This window comes from Lygodium microphyllum, chromosome 10 (assembly GCF_053477565.2).
Source record: "Lygodium microphyllum isolate KBCC chromosome 10, Lygodium_microphyllum_v1.1.10, whole genome shotgun sequence".
In the NCBI taxonomy this organism is placed as follows: Eukaryota; Viridiplantae; Streptophyta; class Polypodiopsida; order Schizaeales; family Lygodiaceae; genus Lygodium; species Lygodium microphyllum.
Genome location: NC_141144.1, coordinates 882,258 through 896,951, shown reverse-complemented (window position 1 = coordinate 896,951; position 14,694 = coordinate 882,258).

Genomic DNA, 14,694 nt, shown 5'->3' with positions numbered 1-14,694 from the left:
AAGGAAGGTTTAAAAGGCCCATTAACTCCTTTGGTATCGGGGGCGTAGTCTACAGCGTGCCCTCCAATTGGTGTATGGGCTCAAGCACTCCATCCATCGCATGCCCATGAACTCTTCTAATGGGTTGCATCTCTTTGTACAACTTTCATGGGCACGTGTAATATTTATGATATTCAATTACTTTGCGAATGTAAAGCATGATTGATACACACTTTTCTTGCTGTTTGCTCAAAGTCTGAGATCGCTTGGTCAATGATCTTCGATTGAAACTCACCAAAGCATTGTATGTGTTCTATGGACAAGCAACGCTTTCATCTAATTTCCAGCTTGCATTGAGTGCAAGGACATGAGATACACTGATTAAGATAATGCCTTGTGATCTTGGATATCATGACCATCATCGTTTTCCATTTGGTCTATGTTATAGCAAACAATAGGTTTTTGCTCCCCTCACATTGGTGATCTTCCTCCATTTTAATCTTTACTCCTCTTTCTCTCCCTTTCCCTTTATTTGTTTGCCTCCTTCCATCTCTCTTTGTCCATTCCTTTTCTCTCTATATCTCTCTGTCTTTATCTATCCCCCTCTCTATTTCTCTCCCCACCCCTCTCTCTCTCTCTCTTTTCCTTTTTTTATTTGCCTCCCTTCATCCTTTTTTGTTTCTCTCCCCACCTCTCTTTCTCTCTCTCTTTCTTTTTTTATTTGTCTCCCTTCATCCTTCTCTCTCTCTCTCTCTCTCTCTCTCTCTCTCTCTCTCTCTCTCTCTCTCTCTCTCTCTCTCTCTCTCTCAATGTTTCTTTCTCTCCCCCATCTTCCCTCCTACTCTCACATCTTCTTTTCTTTCCCTCTCTTCTTCTCTCTATTTCTTTCTCTTTTCCTCTCCACGCTCAGTCAACACATCTCATTACAATCAAAATCAAAGATGGAAAACGAAAAACTTATAAAACAATGACATTGAAATACCCTCTCTCCCCACCTCTCTTTGTGTCTATTTTTCTCCTTTCCTTTTATTTTCCTATCATTCCATTCTCTATAATTCTCTCATTCTTTCTTTTTTGCTCTCTCCCTCTCTCTTGCTCTCTATTGATTATTCTCTCTATCTCTTTTTTTCTCCCTCTTTCTGTCCCTTTTTCTCCCTCCTCTCTCTCTCTCTTCTTTTCACTCTCCTTCCTCTCTTTACCTCACCCTTTTCTTCAAACTTTTCCTTCACTCTCCATTTCTCTTTCTCTTCTCCCTCTTTTTATTTCTCTCTTTCTCTTTTTTTGTTGCCTCTCTCTTTGTTTCTCTCCCCCCCTCGTTGTTTCTCTCACTCATTCTTCTCTCTCCCTCCCTTCATATCTCATTTCTCTCTCTCTTTCTCTCTCTCTCTCTCTCTCTCTCTCTCTCTCTCTCTCTCTCTCTCTCTCTCTCTCTCTCTCTTCCTTTATATCTTGTTTCTCTCTTCCTCTCTTTCTTTGTTACCTTTCCTCTTTTTCTCTCTCTTGTTCTCTCTTCCTCTTCCTTCCTTCTTCTTCCTCTCGCCTTTCCTCTCTTCCTTTCTCTCTTTCAATGCATATCATTACAAAGAAAAGCTAAAAAAGAAAGGAAAAAATACAAAAACAAATCAAGAAGAGGCAATGTACCTACTACAAAGGCTTCACGATGAATTCCTTTTTGCCTCCTTTTCGTAACGTCCCTTCTTTTCCCTTGTACACTTTTCCCTTTTCTTCGTGTATGGTGGCAATGACGATGGCAGTGGCGGCGATGATGAGGATCTCTCTTCTCTCTCTTTCCCTCTCCCTCTCCCTCTCCCTCTCTCAAGGCAATGAACTCTCTTGCTCTCTCTCAAAAATTTGTACGAAAAATGTTGTTCCTGAGTTTTCGATCCTTTTTTTTCTCAAACTGGCATCACTATTAGCATCACAATTAGTGTTGCTAAGCGTTTCTATTAGTGTCACTACTTCTATCACAAATAACATCACTAACGCATTTTAGTGGCACTATTTGCGATGCAAATAGTGACGTAAATAGCAACGCTGCTATTTTGCATCGCAAACCACCATCGCTATCTCCCCATTCCCTTGTAGTGCACGGCCATGTACGCATTTACTCATGCATGTTGGAGCTAATATATGTCTATTCTTTCACTTTCGAATCTAGGATATCTTTAAGTTTATGAGTGATGCTTGCTAAGGCTTCAACGAGTGTTGTGTGCACATGTGGGTGAATGGACATCTATTAGAGAGAGGGAGGACGAGAGAGAGCGGTGGGGATTAGATAATGTTTGGCTAGCCTTTGGTGAGTATCATGTACACATGTGCTCGTGCATGGCCATATACACATGTGCTCATGGATGGCTATTCTTTTGTCTTTGAGCCAGGACACCTTCAATTTAGGGTTTTTAATTGCAAATGTATTATTAATTGTATTTTCAATAGCTTTGAGATTTCTACATTTGAACTCTTACACTCTCTTGAAAGTTTTGTGTTGCCATGGAATTAAAAAAAGCCATGGAAGATGTTCCAAACATAGTGCATTTTACTCCATTGAATGCAATGGGATTCAGTAGAATTAAAGCAAACAACCATGGCACCATCTCTTTGACACTTGTTTGCTTGGAGCCATTCACATGGGTATGGAAGATAGTTGTTCTAATTGTGTTTATATCAAATTGTTGTATCAATTTTTTAAAGATAATCGTTTGAATATTTTATTGTAGCCAAAATGTGGACTCTAATAGAGTGAATGTGCAAAAAATAAAAGAAGTGGCAAAGTAATAGGGAACGCATGTTGTTAAATCTACAAGAACTGTAAGGGTTAGAAGAAGCACAAAGGTTACTTCAAGCTCTTCAGACTTTAAATGTTTGGAGACCAAGATGAATGAGTTGATGGAATTGCAAACAAGTTTGACACTTGCCATTTACTCAGTAGAGTTACACAAATAGACTAAAGATTTGTATGGTGTTTTGTGTGAAATAAAGCACACCCAGAGTGTGTTTCAGTAAGTTTTGAGTGGTTTGGGTGGTGAAGTAAGGGCACTTTCGATAATTGTGTTTGAGACAAGTAGGTTGATGAATTTGTTTGTGAATGATATGTGGGCATCGTTTTGGGGACTTGGAGATAACCATGAGCCTGTGATTTGCCAAAGGAGCTTTCAACTATCATTCTTGCAATTCCAAACGAATATTAGTAGGTTTAATGCCTCATTGCAACAATTGAGGTATCAAATGAATTATCACAACTAAGGAGAAAGACTTTCTCGGATGAAGCTTATGAGCTACTATTGTCTTGCTTTTTTTTAAAGTGCTTGGACCACCAATTTTTTGAGATAGTGTACGCTTGCTTTTTGTAAATCTTGCATCAGTTTTGATGTGACAAAGCTAAATTGAGTAAAATGTATTGGGTACGTACAATGTGATGCCTCTTTCTTGAGGTTTGATCTATAGAAAGGATTATCCTATCTTGCAATTTAGAGAGAAAACTTTGTTGATTCTTGCAATGTAATGCTTAGTGTATGGTTTAATTTTCTCTATAGAATTATCATGTCTTGCAATTTTAATACCCTATGTTGAAATTTTCTCTAATATCATTTATAGAAAAAAATTCTCTAATATCTTTAATACACTTATAGAAAATTTTATTATCACTTGCAATTTATGAAGAAATAACCGTGTTATTATTTTTGTCATCGCGAAATTATTGAATCTCCATTGAGTCTCCATTGAAGTATTTGTGTAATTTCATGTTAAATGCATGTGAATTAGTTTGGCTCTCTCTCTCTCTCTCTCTCTCTCTCTCTCTCTCTCTCTCTCTCTCTCTCTCTCTCTCTCTCTCTCTCTCTCTCTCTCTCTCTCTCTCTCTCTATGTATCCATTGTATTTAGGAAAGTAATTGATAATGAAAAAATGTTTGAGAATCATTTACATATCCAATTTGCACTTAGTGATTTGTGTTTAGATTTGCATGTAAATCATATGAAGAAAATTTAATGTTGAATGCATATGCATTCGTTTGAGTCTCTCTCTCTCTCTCTCTCTCTCTCTCTCTCTCTCTCTCTCTCTCTCTCTCTCTCTCTCTCTCTCTCTCTCTCTCTCTCTCTCTCTCTCTCTCTCTCTCTCTCTCTCTCTTTGTGTTGTATATTATTATACTAGCTTTATTTTTGTGAACTTCATTTAGTCTATCTATATATACTATATTAGTCTTGAAATATGATATCAAGATAATTTAATGGTAACTACATGTGCATTGGTTTGTTGTTGTTGTTGTTTCGTGTGTGTGTGTGCGCGCGCGCGCGCACGTGCGCAGGTGCGTGCGTGTGTACGTGCATGTGCATGTGCATGTGCATGTGCGTGTGCATGTGCGTGTGCGTGTGCGTGTGCGTGTGTGTTAAAGTCTTAGTGACACCAATCTATAACATTTGAGAAAATTATTGGTGTTGGAAATAACTTTGAGAATCATTTAGATTTGCAATTGTTTCAAGATAAATAAAGCTTTAACTAAACTCTAGGAGAACACTATGAAGATTTAAATTACTATAGTGTTTTGAATTATGTGATTTTAGGTTGATTCTACTTTTAAGTCCTACTTTGACTATGTGCATTATAGTGTCCTTTTGAAAATACTAATACCAATCAGGTCTCTCCCTAAAAGAATTTATGACCTCTCTTGTCGTACAGGTTTTGTGAGAATCCAATCAATATGGGATTTTTGCATCAAACAACTAGCAGAGATTATGTGGTGTGTGTGCATGGGCATAGACTCAACTCTACACGACATAGACGATGACAAATTGCTATGCTTAGGACTCAAATGTTTCAAATACATACAAAACATATGGGAGTTCAAAGTTTGATGCATGGCATTCAAAATATACCTTCTCATATGTGAGAATTTGCAATATAAAGACAAGGGAAAAGACATGGTAATGAACACGCAAAGAAATTCAACATTGGAGGAGGAGAATGCTTCATTAAAATCGATTTTGGAGCAAATGGAGAAAGATAAGAACATTGCAAAAGCAAAGTTGCAAGTAAACTCCCATGGGTTATAAGTAAAAAATCGTAGATTACTTCCAATGCTGTCATTATCTACTTTATTCCCTAAAAATGTCTATTTTTTGTTAGAAACTTTTTTTATGATATTAGAGGCCAAGGTGAGGATCAGCAAAAATGGAGCTTCTAAAGGCATTCTTAAAACACAAGCATAAAGCACCATTTTCTCCAAAAGTACTTTGTTAAATTGGAAAGCACTTTTGAGTGTGTGGAGCTCACTACAAGCTTGTAACAAGCATTTATGTGGTGTCTCACACTCTCCATGATGATGTGCATAGCTTAACTATGAGATTGCTTTGGTAGAAGAGAAAGATGAATCGTGCACTTTGGGTTTATAGAGCTCCTTGTTGAGGAGCTTAGGAGGGGGGTGGTGCACACCATTACCCCCACACCACCTGTTCCATCAGCATCACATGATGCAATTTATGTCAGTGGCGAATGTGCTAGTTGTGGCTTGTCCTTAAAGGCACCAAAAGTAGTTGGTATGTACATGCTAGCTTGCTCTCATTGATACCATTCCTATTGCTTCACATCTATATGATCTACAAGGGCTACGTGCATGAAGCTAGGGTACCAACAATTGCTATCCAAACTTGCAAAAGTATTGGGTTTTTGTGAGGCATGCACAAGTAAAATGTAAGCTTTATGGTGTACTTACTGCAAGCTAGGCATGTACATTTTTTTAAACATATTAGTGATGGTTCTACTTTTTGGCTTGCAATGGAGGACTCTACCAGTTTCAAGTAGGAAACCAAAACATATCACAAGAAAACCAAAGCTACTAGCTCTGACAAGCTTGATCAAGGCATGCAGCAAGGATTAAGAATGAGAAGATAGCTAGGGCTTCTACAAGCTCTTTAGGGGCTGAAGGTGATGCTCCGTCTGTGATAGAAGAAAACTAGCAAAAGATATTTTTGGGAACGTGCCAATGTCATGGGAGGAGACAACTTCGCAAGTGGAGATGGAACAACCAAAGAAGGTAGAGACACATGGTGGAGAGAAATCTAGTGCTCATGAAGTGAAGTCCTTGGCAAAGGTAGATGTTGGGGAATAGCCTAAATAGAACAGTGAACAGACCCAGGATGATATAATGAATAAAACTCTTAGTGTGCTAGCTCAGTTATTGAAAAACAAGAAGCATGGCATTGAGACCCTTGACCATAGCACACCCCTAAAAAAAAGGGATGGAATGTGGAGGTTGCTAAGAAGAACACGTGTCATTCACTTGTTTTTACACCAACAAGGAAAAGTAAAAGTAATACACCCACTCATGTCCCCACCTCGCTTTCTCATTTGCCCAAAGCCAAGGCATGTAAAAGAGCATAATGCTTAGTGATGTCTTGTATTTCCTTTTAATGTTAAGAATGCAAGGGTCCTCTTTTTTTAAAGCCTTATGTTGCTTGATCTTGTTGATTGTCACTTTCTTTTTGGTATTCTCCTTCTTGCACCATTGTTCAAGTTTATACTATTTTACTTCTCCTAATTTTTAGTTTGTAAGCTTTTCTTTAATGATTTGAGCCCTAATGCATTCTATAGGGATTAAGTATGATGAAGGATCAAGATGGAGGAGATCAAAATGGAGGAGATAGTCCAAATATCGTCAACATATAAGACACTGCTTGCTTTCAATAAGGTTGCATTTTCCTTACGAAGAACCGGATCAAGGGAGTTATTGGGCAAGAGGGGTGCACTATTGCTAGTAAATCCTTTGCATCTACAAAGCCCATTTTCTTTAAGATTCTAAAAAAAATTTGGGAACTGATGTAAGAGTTTAATGAAGATAATACATTGATTGTGGATATCGAGTTATACAAGGTGTTGAGGAATCCCACAGGCACCTTCATCATGATGCCTTCAATGTTAGACCAGATGCCTTCAATGTTAGACCAGAGTGAGGACATAATGAACTTGTTTTTTTTTGTGATCTTGGAGTTTGATTATTCAAAAGGTGGAATTCCATGGAGTCCAGACAACATTGGGTGCAAGTTGACAAGTGGAGATAGCAAGAGGATTTAGGGCAATTGCACAAAGTGAATATTGCGAAGATGATGACGAACACCCACAGGAAAGAACTTTGCTGGAAAGAGTAGTTTGAACAAATTGTAAGCAACATACCCACTACAATCCAAATTGCTAAATTAGATGTCATAGGCCCTAAACCCAACTACCTTATTGTATCTCCATTAGTTGTCTTGTCAGTCAAGTAATGACTATATACTTATGTACAAGTGTACTTTGCCTTGTCTTGTCAGATATATATTCTTGTGGACACTGTCCAATCCACTAATGATGCATATATACTTTCTTTTGACTCAACAAACGGTTTATGGCTATGCTAGTTACATTTGAGTATGTGTTAAAGTTATTATCATGATAAAGAAGCACTTTGTGTCGAGCAGAAGCACTTTCCTTGGAAGAAAATATCTTTCTTGACTCCTAAGAGCTTTTGGACTATTGTAGAAGCACTTTGAGTAGTGTAGACGTGCTTCCCTAGAAATGAAAGCACTTTGTATTGAGCAGAAGCACTTTCCCTTGGAACAAAAGATCTTTCTTAACTCCTAAGAGGTTTTGTACTATTCCAAAAGCACTTTGAGTAGTGCAAAAAGTGCTTTCCCTAGAAATGAAAGCACTTTCTGCATTGGGCTAAAAGCACTTTGAGTACTATAGAAATACTTTCCCTCTAGGAAAGAAAGTAGCTTCAGTAGTGCCAAAAATGCATTCCCTAAGAAAGAAAGCTGATGCCAGGAGGCATATTCCATGGTGGATTCCGTGAGGTGTTGCAGTGGATTCTATAAAATTTTATTACCGGGGCTCATATACAAGGTGGATTCCTTGTGCGAAAAGTCGATGGGGATGCTTGTCCTTTTCAAGCATCTTGTTAATTTAATGTGCAAGTGGGTGATTTCGTAGCAGGTGATTTCGCAAAATACATATTTAAATTAATAGACGTTTATGAGTTTAGAGTGCGCACTCGTAATAAATTAAGGTTAGGATTGAGTTCTAACCAATTTATTTATTTTGTAGCTGAAGGCTGCTAGGTATTCACTTTTGTCAATTGTGAATGCTTCAGTTGATGTGTAGAGCAGGCACATCGGTGGCATTGGGAAGCACTGGAGGATAGCGTGTATTCAAATTATTACCATTTTTTATGGGTGCGCATCTTAGGCATGGCGCCAATATTTTGACACACTTATTTATTGAAGCGCTTGATATTTATTTATTATTTTTGTATGTGCATGGGCACATGATTTAAATATTTGTATTGGACATTGTATTTGGGTACCGCCTGATTCCTTGGGCGCCCAATAGCTTTAATTCTTTAGTGGGACAAAAGCAAACACAAAAGCTAAAGCATGTTAATTGTAAATTGGGCTATTTTTTGAGCTTGGAGATGAATAATATATCAAATGCATGCTTTGTGGAGCGCTCACACAAGGCATGGGGGAAAATTGTACCCAATTAGTCTCTTGCTTCATGTCGTGCAAGCTTTTTTCCTTGTTCGTTGTGCAAAAGTAGAGTTCTTTTGTTCTTGGGAACCTTCCTGCGCTCACTACGTGTGCATTCAGTATCCGATCTGTGCACCAAAAGCACTATTTGCAATAGGCCAAAAGTACTTTGAGAAGTGCAAGAATACTTTCCCTAGGAAAGAAAGTAGTTTTGAATATCACACATCTTAACATGGTCAAGATATGTGACACTTATGCTTTATTTTTTGAAAATGAAATACAGCTTAAGAGTGGACAGGAGCTATCTAAGTTCCTACATGCCAAAACACAAGGAACTTTTGAATAGTTCCTAATATATGAAAAAGCTTGGGATGTAGGAAATTCTCTAATTTTTCCTATTTGTATATATATGGATTCCTTAAGTATAACTAGGGAATTATAGTCCCCACATCTCATGGTGTGGAATCTTAGGCATGAATGTATGAATTTCTAATATATAACTAGGGAATGCCATTCTCCATATCTTAAACTAAAGATTTGTAGGTCATATAACTAGGAAATCCTATTTCTTGCCAAGCAATGTAGGAAATTTTAGGCCACACAATTAGGGAATTCGGTTCCCCACATTTCATACTAGGGAATTACAACCATATCAAGAATATATACTTTGTGAACATTACAAATGGTTTGTGAAAACTAGTTATCAAACAAATTAGGATTAATTTAAGTATTCGCTCAATAATAAAACATTGCTTATCACACTTTTTTCCAAACTTTTGCAAAATTCTTCTCCTTACTCCTCTAATTATTCATTGGTGGTGCACCAATCCCTATAAAGGTAACTATATTCATCAATAATTTCATATTGAGCACCATATTGTAACATGGCTCAATGATTATGAAAATTAGAAACCAATTGTATTGTGCCATTTGTGCACCTTCTTCCACAGATTTCTAGGGCATATACACCACAAACAAATATGAAAAGGATCCTCTTTCTCATTAGAGAAATGTCCTAAAATAAGCATCAACATACTAAGTTTACCTCTATGGAAAACTTCAACATAACTAGCCTCCAAAGAAACATATTGAACTTACATAAAGGTACAGTAGCACTACATGTTGGTAATGTTAGAATTTTGCATTTTCTCCCATATGTAAATTTGTTGCACTCTCTCATTATCCCAAAGGTCAGAGTTTAAGGGCACATTACCCATATCACCTATAATCAAGCCTAATTGAGGTTGAAAATACCAAGGTACTATAATGGAAATTCGATAGAGATCAAATCCCTGAGTCAAATGGGTTGGTTTTTCAAGGTTATGTGTTTTAGTCTAGTTTCTTTTACGTCAAGAGTACCAGAAAAGAATAAGGTACAAGGTACCTAATTAATTTTTTGTAATTCCACAATTTTCCAAAATATGATTTCATTTTCAGAATTGATAGCCCAATTTAAATTTTCCTTAGCAACAAATATATCCTATTCCAAGCCCAAAGCATTCAATCAAATAGACAATCTAGGTAATGAATGAATGAATTATTACAAAGTCACCTAGCCAATTTGGAGCATTTCAAGCTATAGCCATTATTTTTCATGGAAAATACCCTCTAAGGAGCATGTTCCACTTTGGATCATTCAAAATTTTATTGGAAAGAGCTTTGTTCATGCTTGATTGAGAGTTGCTCTAGTATTTTCCATTGTTAACAACTCCTAAGCAAGCTCTTCCCTTAAAGAAAGAGAGTGTGTGCTCATAGTATCACAAGATCATGCACTTAGTTCATAAGAAGACAATGTAAAGCTACATAAACAATATAAATGAGAATCCTCGTGAGAGAAACCACAATACACTTTATAGAGCGGCATACATATTTTTAACACTCCCTCTTGATAGTCTACATAAATGCTATAGTAAGGAGTTATTACAATTATACAAAGAAACCAATAAGATGCTAGAACTATGAATGCCAAAGTCTCACACATAGTGAAGACAATGCAAAGAAAACTTGTCAACTATGATCAAGAATGGGATAAGAAAATAACTCCCTACATGTGGAGCTCACCAATGTCCAAGATGCTCTTAGTAAGAGTTTCTTAAAACTCCAATAAGACCATTCTGTAATAGTTCTCAACCATATGTGGCATTTGGAAGGCCACATAATATCAAAGAAGATATGAACCCCAAGCTATTGATCATAGAAAGGACTAGACTCATGAATCATCCCACGAACATGCAATTAACTTCATGAAATTAACTAAAACAAATATATAATGGGAAGGCAATAATTTGACCACTCAATCACCACTCTCCATGCCAAATCTCACAATATTTGTAATCTTATGTGTGTGCAGGTGCGTGGATATGTGTGTTTGAGTGTGATGAATGTATACCTTGGTAATGTTATCCTCCTTTGCACATTCTTGCTCCAACAGTTGTAAGAGCAAAGCCCTGATGGATCATTAAGCACAATCCCAAATCGCTCAAAGGAAAATGGCATACGTCCTTGATCCATATTTGATCAATTTGTTTTACATCATTTTGATGCTCATTGTACAGAGACATGATATCTAATCTTTCGACAACAATGCCATGTAGGCTACACATTAAAAAAAGAAGTTTCTCATCCATATTATCATATCTCTTTCCCTAAATCCTCCTATATGGATGCTTCCCTCTTTGATCTACCCTTTGTATTTCTTTTGGCTTGCATGCCGTGATGCTTGGTATAATATAATGCAATAGCCCTTTATTTCAACCCTTTTGTAACCAAAGCAAGTAACTTACAACAACCTCCACTACCCTTTTGAAATGGTATCATAAACCTCCACTACCCTTTTAATATGGTATCGCCACATGGGTTTCCTATATGATAAAAGCTTGAGAAAGTATATGAGTATCTTTTATTTTATGTGTCACACTTGATGATAGTAGAGGATAGGATTTTAATGTTAATCGAGCCAATCTAGCAAGATTCTCTCTCTCTCTCTCTCTCTCTCTCTCTCTCTCTCTCTCTCTCTCTCTCTCTCTCTCTCTCTCTCTCTCTCTCTCATGCTTTGACCTCCTTGCATGTATATACTTCTTGCTTCATGACATAAAAGTGACAAATTTAGAGGATGATGATGATCTATGAGATGTAGAGATCATGTCTAGATCTAGTTAAGAAAAATTAAGCAGACATCTCATACACTTGAAGGTACTTATTGAACCTACATTTCCAAAATCCATGTAAAAGAGTTCTAGAAATAGCTTCAAGAAAATTATTATCCAAACAACTTGGTCTATTATAGGCAATCTATAGTTTTAGCTTTCACTATGTAGTATAAAGACTTTCAAGTCTTTGAAAATATGTGAATTGGAAATGTAAGTAGTTCCCTAATAGAGCTATCCAACAATCTAGTCTATATAATCATTTAATTCATTTTTATGTTATCAATTATGTTCACAATAACAAGTAAGAGTGTTGGCATCAAAAAATATCATTTCGGGAAAAATAAGATAAACCCTTCTACACATGACAATGTTCACACATGGCAATGTTTTGATAAAAAGCCTTATAAATTTTCATACACATCTTTGCATGGATGAATTTAAGAAACATAGTACTCACAATCATAAGCTTGGACATGCAAATGTAAACATTACATTCGTCCACCAATACCTTTTGAGCTGCTATGGGTGAGAAATCATCAAGCTTTTGAATGGTTACAAAGCTTTGATTGATTATGTAAATGATTGTAATGGTCCAATATTTGTGGGATGATCTAGATGGTTGTATAATGGTCCAATGTTTGCAGGATATTCTATTGCTCTTGTTAGATAAAAGTGTCGGTATTTGTATAACTTCTTTCATTGAGCAAAAAGTTGCTCGCCTTTGACTACAATCTATCGTTGTAGTATGAATAACCATATATGGATCAAGGACTAAGTGTTTACCATTAAAATCTTTATTCATAATCCTAAAACAAAACTTGCTAGGCCATGAAGGCCATAAGTTTAATGTTTTCCATTCCGATCGGCCTCACCCTAAAAGATACTTTCATGTTCTAGAAGCTAAGCCTTTAGGAATAATATCAAACCTTGTAATTAGCTCTTATCACCTTTGATTTCCAATTATTGAATGAATTGTTATTCATTGGTAGTATAACTGCTTGCCCAAATGAACTGAGGCGAGAGAAACATTTGCCCTTTCTCATTAGACTTCCTCCCAAATTCTTTCAAGTGCTTAGCAGCTTGGCATCTTGGTGGAATCATTGGAAGCCTTATAATAGGTGCTAGAGATATGCCTTCTCCCCACATAATCCATTGACGAGCTCATTAAGTCAACCAAACAAGACTAATGTGTCACAGCTCTCTCTTATAACTACCTCAACCTATATCTCATTGGCATTTTCATTCCTTTGAAGTCCTTCAATATTATCTCAAGCTCCTTTACAATGGATATTTGAGATGTAATTATAATCTACACTTGTAAACTCTATCTTTATGTTGGTCCTTGGTGGGTTGCTCCTTATGCACCCCACATTGTCCATAGGTTTTAAGAGTATCTTCCAGTTTGTGCTTTGTGTTTATATTGGTTGACCCACCATGTTTTCTATTGTTTATGTCTCCACCATTACAACATTTTCTAACATAGGTTTCAATGTCAAGCAATGATTTTTGAGATAGTTGTTCTTGACTTGTCACAAAACTCTTACTTGATTTTTCTATTTAGTTTTCAAAGTGCATTCCTTCCTCGATAGAGCTTGTCCTATTTTTAAATTTCTCGTGTTAAATGACATAGTAGGTTTGGAGCAACAAAGAGTGAGTAGTCAGCTCATCCCATTTCTTTCATTATTCCCTCAAGTTACTAGTAGAGCAGAATAGTTACAACTAGGTCATCTAGCTGATGTACTAACTGTGGTTAAGTCAGAGACCACCGACTTATTAAATGTCCCACACTTGCATATAGTTAGACATTCGATCACACACATAGATAGATAGATAGAGCTTGAAGTCTTAACACTCCCCCTCAAGCTCAAGATAACACTTGTACACCAAGTAGCTGTCAGAATTGATTGAACTTAGCTTTACCTAAAGACTTGGTAAAGTTATATGCTACCTTCTCATCCATCTTCACATGCATAATATCCACTTTGCCTACAAGAACCATCTCATAGATGAAATGGTAGTGTACCTCAATATGCTTCATTATGGCATGGTAAACTGGGTTTTTTGCCAGAAGTACACTACTAAGATTGTCACAAAATAAAGTCACTGGTGCATCCACCTACATTATTAAATCAGCCATCAGCTTAAGCAACCATGCAATTTCACAGGCTGCCAAAGTAGCACCTTTGTACTCTGCCTCAGTAGTACTAGACAATGCAATAGTCAGTTGCTTCTTGCTACTCCAGCTGATCATCCCACTTCCAAAGCTGAAGGCATAACCACTCGTAGACCTGCGATCGTATGAGCATCCCACCCAATCTGCATCAGTGTAACCAATGAGTTTTAGGGCCTTATCCTTCTCATAGAACAACCCATGATCTACAGTGGACTTTACATGTGCCGCATAATCTGTCTAACAGCATCCAAGTGTGGCTTTCTGGGCTTCTGCATGAACTAACTTATGAGCCCATCAGCATAACTCAAATCAAGTCTTCTGATAGTCAAGTAGATCAAGCTTTCAACCATTTTCCTGTACATAGTGACATCATCAATTTCAGCTCCAGGTGTTTCTGTCTAACTTAACATTATGATGTAGAGGTATATCAAGCAATTTACATTCAACCATGACATATTTTTTCAGCATCTCCATGGCATATTGTTTTTGCATCAATCATAAACCATTATCTGCCTTTATCACCTCAATATCCAAGAAGAATTTTAGCTCACCTAAATCCTTCATATCAAATTCAGATTTCAGCATTCTCATGACATTCTGTATTCCAAAGTCATCGTCACCTGTGATTATCATATCATCCACATAAATAACTAGCACTACCAATCCTTTGTTTGTCTTTTTCATGAACATCTTGAGCAACCCTACCAACCATGAATCCCGAACTCTACATAAGTAACTATTGATCCTTGCATGCCATGCTCTAGGAGCCTATTTCAGCCCATACAAAGCTTTCTTTAGCTTACAGACATAGTGCGGAAACTTAGGGTGTGCATACCCTTTAGGTTGATCCATGTAAACATCATCTTCCAAGTCACCATTGAGGAAAGCATTCTTAACAT